The sequence below is a fragment of the Glycine soja genome, chromosome 17 (assembly GCF_004193775.1).
Source record: "Glycine soja cultivar W05 chromosome 17, ASM419377v2, whole genome shotgun sequence".
Lineage (NCBI taxonomy): Eukaryota > Viridiplantae > Streptophyta > Magnoliopsida > Fabales > Fabaceae > Glycine > Glycine soja.
Genome location: NC_041018.1, coordinates 25,277,188 through 25,288,624, shown reverse-complemented (window position 1 = coordinate 25,288,624; position 11,437 = coordinate 25,277,188). Strand labels below are relative to the sequence as shown.

General features: G+C 43.0%; 1 pseudogene; it reads left to right on the top strand.

Annotated features, from left to right (window-relative positions):
* Positions 1 to 419: 419 nt before the first annotated feature.
* The window catches only part of LOC114391592, a 51,560-nt pseudogene continuing 40,542 nt past the window's right edge, over positions 420 to 11,437 (top strand).

Here is an 11,437-nt window from a genome sequence, read left to right as displayed (position 1 = left end):
TGATCCAACACAGTCCCGAGGGACCTTCACCTAAACAAGTCAGAGTCTGAGGCCACTTAATAAGGATTGATGCAGACAGCCTCAATGCCTTTCTAGAAACACCTGTGGTGTTTGCTGAGGGTGAATCTTTGCCCGCCTACTCAAGATACTGTAGGATGCCTAATGACATTAGAGAAATTGAGGTTGCACTATGCATACCCGGTCGAGGGTTTATTCTAAATGCTGAAGGTTACCCGGGGAAGATCCTCAAAAAAGATCTAACCACCCTTGCTCAGGTCTGGAGTGTTCTATCCTACTCCAACCTGGCTCCGACCTCCCACACATCGGATCTGACTGTGGATCGAGCTAGGTTAATCTTTGGCCTAGTTACTCAGCTGGACATGAATGTCGGAGCCCTCATTTCTGGGTAGATTACTTCTATGGCCCAGTCTAACTCCTCAAGACTCGGGTTTCCTGCTCTTATCACAGCTTTATGCAAGACTAGAGGAGTTGCCTCCGACACTCTTGTCTTTGAATGTCTACACCCGGTCATTAATTTGGCCTACATAAGGAAGAATTGTTGGAACCCTGATGATCCAACAATTATTATTAGGGGGGCCAAAAGACCAAGGGCAAGGCCAGTTGAGGCTCCTTCTACATCAACAACTCCTCATCTAGCTTCTACATCAGAAGCTCCTCCTCCAGCTCGTATTGCAGCAGCTCCTTCTACCCCACCTCTTGTAGATTTTCAACGTTTCAAAGCCATGCTTTGAAGCATACATCAGGGGCAGATTATTTTGCTGCAAAGTCTCCAGCTGGTAGCACCTCCAGACTCCATCCCTACAGTAGTGAAATTTAATGAATGGGTAGCCTGGCCAGGGACTCAGCCTCCTCCTCACAGGGACGACGCAAATCCCGCTGCTCAGGTACCACATCAGCCATCGAATGAGTCATCAGAGTCTTCCACTCCTAAGCCCTTGATCAGGAAAAGGAGGGTAGTTGTAACTCAGGAAGCCGTAGCCACTCCTGAAAAGTCTCCTGAGGCCACTCCAGAGCCTCCGACACCAATGGCAGATACCACTTCTCCACAGCAGGCAGCAAACCCTTCCACACCTGAGGTTCAAACCACCCCAGTCCTGTCTTTGAACACCTCTCCTGTAGCTACTCCTGTACTGCATTTGATTGACGACGAGGAGGTTCAAACACAGGATACTCAGGACCAATCACAAGATTTTTAAATTCCTGTTGATTTCTTTTTTGTGTTTTTGAATTATTAGTATAACTTTGATGTTAGTACATTAGTTACTTTTTTTTAGTCTTGTTCATGAGTAGTATAGTTGCTCATCTAGAAGCATCGTGAACAGTTTAACTTAACTTTTGATGGTATGGCAGTGAAGTAGTTTATTTATTTTGTGAAAATGGTTGTATTCCTTGTTTTAAATTGAATGCATGCTTATGATGAAATGTGTGTTTCCTTTCATGAATTTGAGCAAATGTGCATGTTGAACAAAGAAATAACAAGAGTATGAAATTGTGAAAGAAAAGCTTGAACCAAAAACCGGTGAGAGTGTGACCTTACTCTGTGAGCGAACGACTAACTGTGAATAATGATCTTTGCATAAATCTCTAAATTCTAGAATGATTTGTATAACTCAGAACATGATGAAGGCCATGAATTGTATAGACACAAGCTCTTTTGACCAAATAGATTACCTTGAATGATACTTGTATCTTTTGCTCCCTTGTGTAAAGCTTATTGATTATCTCCTAATACCTTGTTTAGATTCTAGGAGAGCATATGGTTCAAGGCAAATTTACTCTAAATTTGTGGGAGAAAAGTTGAAAAGAATGAAAAGAAAAAGGTTAAGCATCAACACACACAACAAATAAGTTGTATGTTAAAAAAAAGAGAAAATAAGTTGTGCTGTTACAATAAAGGTCAAAAGCAACTTAAGAAAAGGGAATAGTGAGAAGGCTATTTGTACAAAACAAGAAAAGATCATTGGGATTAGTCTAGGACTTGTGCTCTCTTAGAATCTAAACCTTTCAATCCTAGAAAAACCAATGAATTTTTGTAGCCAAACCTCACTACAAGCCTGAGAAAGTCCTTCTGATTTTGTTTATATATTTCTGACGATGAAATGCAAAGATTGGACCTCCTGTTAGTTGTGTCGCAACCTACCCTTCGGCGGGAGGGCGACGCGAGACTCGTGGGATGCGTGTTCCATGAAAGGAATACGCGCAGAGTCGCCACCAACGTTTATTTGAGGAAAACGTCGGAAAAACCGGAAAAGACGCGATCTATGAACTTTTAAGTGAAAGGTTCGGGAGTTGTATTTACGCACGGGGAAGGTATTAGCACCCCACACGTCCGTCACAAGGGACGGCAGCCTTTAATCGAATGTGCAAACATGACTTTGATTTTTACGTTCCCTTTTATGTCCTTATATCCTTTATACCTTTTTTTTATATTTTTTCTCTTTTTGTGGTCGACAAGGGTGTTTCCCTTTGCTCCTACGTATTCCTCAATTGGGATGAGAAAATCAGACCTACGTAGTTCTTTCTTATCAAGTGATTCTTTTTTACTTAAAAGGTGATCATTTTAAGGCATTGGACCTTGAAAATGATCCATTTTACTTAGTAAGAAATTGAAATGACAAACTTCAAAGACCTATTTTTATGGACGAGCTTGACTAGGCGAGTTGATTGTAGCCTTAGTTTCACTTTAGTTATTAGTCAATTCGATTAAGAATGAGAAATCCCAAAGAGAAAACGTCCAATTGATTTTTTGCTTTATTTTACTAAAAGGTATTATTTTTTTTATTATTATATTATTATTTTACCTCTTTTTGATTTCCAACGTGGTTACGGCACGACCGAACGGTCGGAATTCATTTTAACTAAAGTTAACGGATAATACAATTCAAACGATCGGTGGAAATTTATTTTATTTTTAGTTTAAGCGAGAAATGACTTAAATAAAATGGCTTAAGCACGTCAAAAGGGGGTATAAAAAGTAAATAAAACGAGAATAAAAATACACGAAACACAATGTGGACCACCACGGGTACATAGAATGAATCGAAAAGCTTGGTTCGAGGTACTTACCCGTTGAAGATCGAAGAACGATGAAGAACGAATGAAGAACGTCGAAGAACGGTCGAAACCTTCGCGAAATTCCTTACGGAAATGTTATGGAAACGTTTCGGAAGCGTCTCGGCTTAGATTTTCTTCACGGAAACAATTTTTCCAAGCAAATTCGAAAGAGAGAGAAGTGCCTAAGGGGCTGAACCCTTTTTCACTTCACTTCTCCCCCTATTTATAGAAAATTGGGGGAGAAGCTTGCCACCCAGCTCGCCCAGGCGAGCAGGGTTGCTTCCTCCAGAAGCAACAGCCTTCTGGAGGAATCTTCTGGAGGGCCCAAGTGGGCCTGGTTGCTATTTGCACCCCCATTTTTACTAAGTACACCCCCTGCTTTTTTTTGGTGATTCTTTTTTCGTAAAGTTACGGAAACTTACGAATTTCGTAACGATACTTGTTTTCTTTCCGTAATGTTACGGAACCTTGTGGATTACATAATCATCCCCTTTTTGACTTACGGAATGTTACGGAACCTCACTAATTGTGCAACGATGCTTCCATTTGATTTCCGGTGTGTCACGGAACCTTGCGGATTGTGCATCAATATTTTCTTTTGTTTTCCGGCACGTCCCGGAATTTCACAAATTGCCCAATGATGGGTGCCAAGCACCTTACAAGGACCAAACAAAAGTCGCATGTCATCAAGCAAAGGTCCCCGGACGAAATTAGGGTATTACAGTTGCCCCTCTTTACTTGTCTTTTATTGGAGATAAAAGGAAAGTAAAGATAAGACACTAATTTCGTTCCTCTCGGTTGACGAGAGTCGTGGGTGACCATAAAATTTCCGCATGCGAATGACTCGTTGTTCCCGGGGGAACAAAAGGTGCAGAAGACGCTGTCAGTCTCTGCCTGCTATCAAGCGTTCTGTCTTACAGATAGCAAAAGAATGTTTATACGGATAACCACTCGGGTATTTCCGCCCGTCAGCGTGACTCAAAAGTCAGTATGACAGATCTTGTAAGTGCGGAAGATGATGTAAATCTCCGCGTGTCAACTGGCTTGTCGGCCGCGATTGACGAAGGGCGCAGAATGACCATAATTTGCGTGCCATCGGACACAACTGTGTCTGAATGGCAAAGGGGTGCGGAATGACAATAATTTGTCTCCGCATGTCATCGGGCCCGCCGCCTCTGGATGACAAAAGGGTGCAGAATGACCATAATTTGTCTTTGCGTGCCATCGGACACGACTGTGTCTGAATGGCAAAGGGGTGCGGAATGACCATAATTTGTCTCCGCATGTCATCGGGCCCGCCGCCTCTGGATGACAAAAGGGTGCGAATGACCATAATTTGTCTCTGCGTGCCATCGGACACGACTGTGTCCGAATGGCAAAGGGGTGCGGAATGACCATAATTTGTCTCCGCATGTCATTGGGCCCGCCGCCTCTGGATGACAAAAGGGTGCAGAATGACCATAATTTGTCTCTGCGTGCCACCGGACACGACTGTGTCTGAATGGCAAAGGGGTGCAGAATGACCATAATTTGTCTCCGCATGTCATCGGGCCCACTGCCTCTGGATGACAAAAGGGTGCAGAATGACCATAATTTGTCTTTGTGTGCCATCGGACACGACTGTGTCTGAATGGCAAAGGGGTGCGGAATGACCATAATTTGTCTTCCCATGTCACATGACCTCAGGGTCAGTATGACAGAGATTGTGGGGTGGCCGACAAAAGCAAGGCTGTTGCTCCTACGTATCCTCCAATGAGGAACTCAGACCTATGTAGTTCTAGATAACTTGTGAGACTTGAAAAGTCTCCATCGGAAGATGCTGACATCTCCAGAAAGGGCGCAGATGACCACATTGGCCTCTGCTCGTCAATCACACTTGGGGTCACTGAATGACGAGGTGCGGATAACCGTAAGGTGTCTCCGCAGGCTACCAGCTCTTGGGTCATGGTAACAGAAAGCAGTGTGTTCGACAAAAGCGAGGCTTTTGCTCCTACGTATCCTCCAATGAGGAACTCAGACCTACGTAGTTCTTGATAACTTGTGAGACTAGAAATAGTCTCAGTGTTTTCTTCGCTAAAATGCGAACGTGCTTTAGTAAAGAGATAAAACTTCCAACTAATCAGATCAACATATGCTTTTCGGACAAAAAACAATGTGTCTATCGGGGAAGGAGAATCTGCTGATGAAATTTTCTCATAACCACAAATGAGATTCTGGATGTTTAGCATTTCGTTTCTAAATGACCATTTAGAGGAAACACTGGGTTCGACAAAAATAGAAGAAAATCACTCAAAGTGTATCAATCTCGCACAGGTAAGTGTTTCATCCTAATTCCGAACCATAGATATGTCATGACTTGACTTTGCAAATTATTTCCTATCAAATCAAAAATTACATGCGTGATCATGGATCAATAGGGCTTCCCTTGGGAATGGGTTCTTTTGGTGGGTTTTTTCGGCTTTTGTGTGTTTTTGGCCTTTTCCTTTTCTGTTTTGGTTTTGCGCGAGGCGAACAAGTCACCGACGCACAGGATTTTGGTTGGTAATCAAAGGGAGAAGACCACTTTAGGTCATGGTTTCCTTTTCTTTCTTTTGTTCATTTGGTGACAATTATGTATTGTACAGATATTGTCTGGTCAAAAGACATTTCTGCACATTTCTTCTGGTTTCTTTGACCAGGAGCTTTCTTTCCTTCTTCTTCTTCCCTTTTTTACTTTCTCCCATTCTTTGATTGGGAATTTTCTTTCTTTTCTTTTCGCTTTCTCCCACTCTTTGATTGGGAATTTTCCTTTCTTTTCTTTTTGCTTTCTCCCACTCTTTGATTGGGAATTTCCCTTCTCTTCTTTTTCTGCTTTCTCTTTGATTGGAAATTTTCCTTCTCTTATTTTTTGCTTCCGAGGGTAAGGATTGACATTCTCACCCTGGGTCAAGGTTCATGGTAAGTTAGGATTTTGGCTCAAGGCTTGTAGAATGACTAGACATGATACATGTCAGGGTTTGGTTTGGTTCAAGGATAAAAAGGGATGCCCCACATTATTTCCATGATACAAATGCAAAAATGATGATTTGGAAATTTTATGCAAAACTGGTCATGATGCGGAACTCAAGTGTCAAATTTTTAAGGTCATGTGATGCTAGGGCTCAGGATTCATTTCTTCTATTTTAAATCAACCCAATGTTTCCAAAATATGTTCTTTTATCAATTTGTGCATTCATCTGAGTCCATTTTGGGCGTTCGGGAAAATTTTCACAGCATTCACCCTTCAGGTGTATACACATTTTTCAAAAACTAGTTATGATCAGTGAATTCTTTCAAAGAAAAGTTGGAAGTCATCTATTTTCAAAAGCATGTTGGTTTTTTTTCAGCTAAACAACTTATTTTTCTTTTCCTTTTCCCTCTCTTTTTCTTACTTGCTCTCTTTTTCCCTTACTTGCTCTCTTCTCTTCTTACTTGCTCTTTTTTTTTTTTTCCTTTTTTTGATTTTTATTTTTTATTTCTTGTTTTTTTTTGTGTTTTATTATTATTATTTTTTTTTTTGGACGATGTTCCTAAACGAAGAACTCTACACGGTTCTAGAATTTCAAACATCATTGATAGTAATGATATAAACACTAATGCAACAATCCAAACAAAAATGTATGCGCTGTACAAATGACAATCGAAACAACAAAAACAAACATTAGTCTCTCAAGTCAAAACATAACATATAAATGATAAAAGAAATACGAAAGAAAACATGAATCTGGGGATCTCCCAGTCATGTAGCTCCACTCCCTCCCAAGAAGTCAAACAAATCGGTCATCTCCTCATCCTCGTGGGCCTCCTCTCCATCGCCGGGAACTTCCGGGGGCGCCTCTCCTGCTTGGGCCTCGGGCCAATCCCCGGGCCATGCGACCTCTGCCCTGAACTGGTCTGGAGTAGGGCATGAAAAAGAAACGAAGCCCTGGCTCTGCATGCTGAGGCTCATCTGGTACAGACAATCATGGGTCTGTACATGTGCCCGGTGGTTGGCCGCCTGCTGGCGAACCAAATGCCGTAAATACCGCTCCGTATCAAATGACCCAGCTGGGCCAGCCTGATGAGGTGGTGGTAGCGCGCCCGCGGCCTGTGGAGCATCCCCCTGAGCCTGTCTCTGGGTGCAGTACTTCTCAATAAAAGCCCGGGTGATGGGCGGCCGAATTACCTTGGTAGATGCCACGGGGACTCCGAACGAATGGCAGAGTCCTGTGATTAGTGCGGGAAATCCCAGGGCCCTGTTGGACTTATCTGGATCCAAAGGGTGTCTGGTAGGCGCCATACCTGCAAAAATATAGATGGCATCAGCGATTAACTGAGCCACATGGATGCTCATCCGCGTCAGGATGGCGTACACCAGCTGACACTTCGGCAAGGGGAGGTCGGAATTATGGTCGGTGGGCAGGATGTTGCTGAGCAGCAAAGTCATCCATATCTGAGTCAGGGTGGTCATGTTGGTGCGCATGATCCGCACCCGTCTTCCGGCAACAGTCCGGGCAAAATCCTGCCCTGGTATACATACTAACTGGGCGATGGCCTCCTCATCGAACCCATCAGACCGGTTCCTCCTCTGGCCATACTCGCACTCCTGGCCCTCTTCCAGCACTAACGGATATCCCAGGACCTGGCCGATAGCATCGGCATCTAACGGGATCCACTGACCCCTTACCCAGGACCTCATGTCACGCACGCCCTCCTCTGTTGGCCAAGCATTGGCATAAAATTCGAGGACTATTTCTGGATCGAACTTGGCCATGGGGGTAACTAGTGATGCCCACCGCCGGCGACCTATCTCCTCCTGGAAATCCGTATACTCGTCGTCCCTGAGTTGTACGCGTCGCTCCAGGAGAAACGACCATCCTTTGATGGCCTCGAAGCGCTGCTGGTGTATAGCGCTCCTAAAGCGGTGATTGTCATACTCAGGAGCGGAACTAGTTCCTTCGGCCGCCTTATCCTTCCTGGACCTCTTTGAGGCAAGCTTCCTCGGGGCCATTTCCTGCGAAGGCAAACATTTGGAAAGTTAGTTTTACCAAGAAATGCTACTCTTAAAACAAAAATGGCGTACAACCTCCTCCAATAAACACAAACATCAATGTAAATTTAGAGCAAACTCATGCACATACTTTCTTACGAGCATTCATTCGCACAAGATATTCTTCTAACTAAGAAAAAATGCACCCATGCACAATCAAGGCACCTTCGTTACCTAGATTATTTATATGTACTTCCAAGGTGTATTTGCTACCTACATCACATGCACTTCCTTGGCTAAATTTACATACATGCATACTCAAAGCATCTTGGCTACCAAAAATTGCACACGTGCACATTCTGGTATTTCCAATACCTATGTGTCATACCCTAATTTCGTCCGGGGATTATTACTTGATGACATGCAATAAATGAAGTCCCGAGACGTCTCAGAAATCGAAAGGAAGCAGGCTTGCGTGTTCCGTGAAATTCGGTAATGTGGCGGAAGTTGAAAAGAAGTGTTTTTGCGCAATCCGTAAGTTTCCGTGACTTCTTCGAAAGGTAAAAAAGGAGTAAATACATAATCCGTAAGTATTCGTAACCTTGCGGAAGGAAAATAAGTATCGTTACGAAATTCGTAAAGTTTTGTAACGTTACGGAAAAAGAATTACAAAAAAATAGAAAGGGGTGTGCATTTAGTAAAAAGGGGGGTGTAAATAGCAATCAGGCCCACTTGGGCCTTCCAGAAGGCTGTTGCTTCTGGAGGAAGCAACCTGGCTCGCCTGGGCGAGCTGGTCGGCAAGCATCTCCCCTATTTTGCTATAAATAGGGGAGGAAGTGAAGAAGAAAAGGGTTCAGCCCCTTAGGCACTTCTCTCTCTTTCGAATTTGCTTGGAAAAATTGTTTCCGTGAAGAAAATCTAAGCCGAGGCGCTTCCGAAACGCTTCCGTAACGTTTTCGTGAAGAATTTTGCAAAAGGTTTCAACCGTTCTTCGGCGTTCTTCATTCGTTCTTCATTGTTCTTCGATCTTCAACGGTTAAGTACCTCAAACCAAGCTTTTCAATTCATTCTATGAACCCGTGGTGGTCCACATTGCGTTTCATGTATTTTCATTCTCGTTTTCATTTACTTTTTATACCGCCTTTTGACGTGCTTAAGCCATTTATTTAAGTCATTCCTCGCTTAATGTAAAAATAAAATAAATTTCCACCGATCGTTTGAATTGTATCATCCAGTAATTTTTGTTAAGATGAATTCCGACCGTTCGGTCGTGCCGTAACCACGTTGAAAATAAAAAAAGAGGTAAAATAATAATATAATAACCAAAAAAAATATTTCTTTAGTAAAATAAAAGCGTAAGATCAATCAGACGTTTTCTCTGTGGGATTTCTCATTCTTAATTGAATTGACTAATAACTAAAGTGAAACTAAGGCTAAAATCAACTCGCCTAGTCAAGCTCGTCCACAAAAATAGGTTTTTCGTGAAAGTTTATCATTTCAATTTCTTACTAAGTAAAAGTGGATCATTTTTAAAGGTCCAAGGCCTTTAAATGATCACTCTTCAAGTAAAAAGAATCACTTGATTCACGCATAAGGAAGAACTACGTAGGTCTGATTTTCTCTCCAAAGGAGGGTACGTAGGAGCAAAAGCCCCGCTTTTGTCGACCTCAAAAAATAAAAAGAAATAAAAGTTAAGGTAACACAATTCCACAATTCTAGAAATAAGGCTGTTGTCTTTCGAGACAAACGTAAGAGGTGCTAATACCTTCCTCAAGCGTAAATACAACTTCCGAACTTAGAATTCTCATTTTGACCGGTTTCCTTCGGTTTTCCCGACGTTTTCCACAAATAAACATTGGTGGCGACTCCGCGCACCTTTCCTCCTTTGGAAAGCGCATCCGTGAGCCTCGCCCTCGCTCGCCCGCGAAGGGCACGTTGCGACAGTTGGCGACTCCACTGGGGACTTTTTGTGAGTTAGGCCTACTTTTAAGGAATTGTGGATTTGTAAAGCTTCGTGTGTGCATTTGTTGAACTGTGTAAAATGTAAATAAATTGTTGTCTATTTCACATTCTTTACACAGCATTCTAAGCACCCACGGGTTTGAGTAAAAAGGGGCCCTACACCCGGGTTCATGGGAATTTAAGGAGTGGAGGTGAATCTATCATCATGTGAAACCTCGTCTAGAGCTTTCTCTCTTTATAATGTGTTGTCGCTGGTATTCCATACCGCCACAATATTATTATCTTGAGTGATGATACCTCTAGAAAACAGCCGTGTGAGTTATGAATGGTTGGGGAAATAGTTATTAAAGACCCCTAGATATTGTCTTAGGTTCCCAAATAGGGGCAAAGAGCAAACACACTCCGTGCCATTTGTTCTAATGCATTTTTGGTGAATAGCACTAGTTTATAGTTTTGCTAGTGATGTTTGGAGTAATATGTAACCTTTTTAATGCTACGTTAAGGCGCAGTCATGCCCAAAACGTAGCATTAAAATTGGATCTCTGCGGTCTCGTATGTGTGAATTACCCCTTTTGTGTTGTTTTCTTTCCGTTTCATGCATACGCATTGCATCATTCATGTCGGAGTCTTGATCCACCCCTTTTTTAGGTAAAATGATGGGGACAAATCAAAACGGCAAAAGGTTTTATCAAGTCAAGGTTAAAGGTCTAGACGTCACTAGCCTCAAGGAATTGGGACGATTGATGGGACCCCTCCAAAGGCAAGCCTTCCGCAAAGTTTATGGGAAGATTCTAGATTTGACCGTAGTGGAGGTATTTACGGAAGCTGTCGTATCCCTCGCCCAATACTATGACCAGCCGTTGAGGTGTTTCACGTTTGGGGACTTCCAAATGGTCCCAACTATTGAAGAGTTTGAGGAAATATTAGGATGCCCTCTAGGGGGGAGGAAACCGTATCTCTTCTCCGGTTTTCTTCCTTCCTTAAGCAAGATTGCGGCTGTGGTTGGGGATTCAGCAAAGGAGTTGGATCGCACGAAGCAAACTCGGAACGGCGTAGTGGGCCTGCCTCGGAAATACTTGGAAGGCAAAGCAAGGGATATGGCGAGCCAAGAGAAGTGGGGCCCATTTGCAGATATTTTAGCTTTGTTGATTTTTGGGGTTGTCCTCTTTCTGAACGTTGACGGCTTGGTAGACTTAGCCGCCATTGATGCTTTCCTCGCATATCACCATAGCAAGGAAAGTCCAGTGGTGGCTATCTTGGCAGATTTGTTCGACACCTTTGACCGGAGGTGCGAGAAAAACAGTGCACGGATTGTTTGTTGTTTACCTGCTCTCTGTGTATGGTTGACTTCACACCTATTCCGACAAGACACGAGACACCCGTGTCCGCTTCAAACCTGTCGCTCATGCGCTG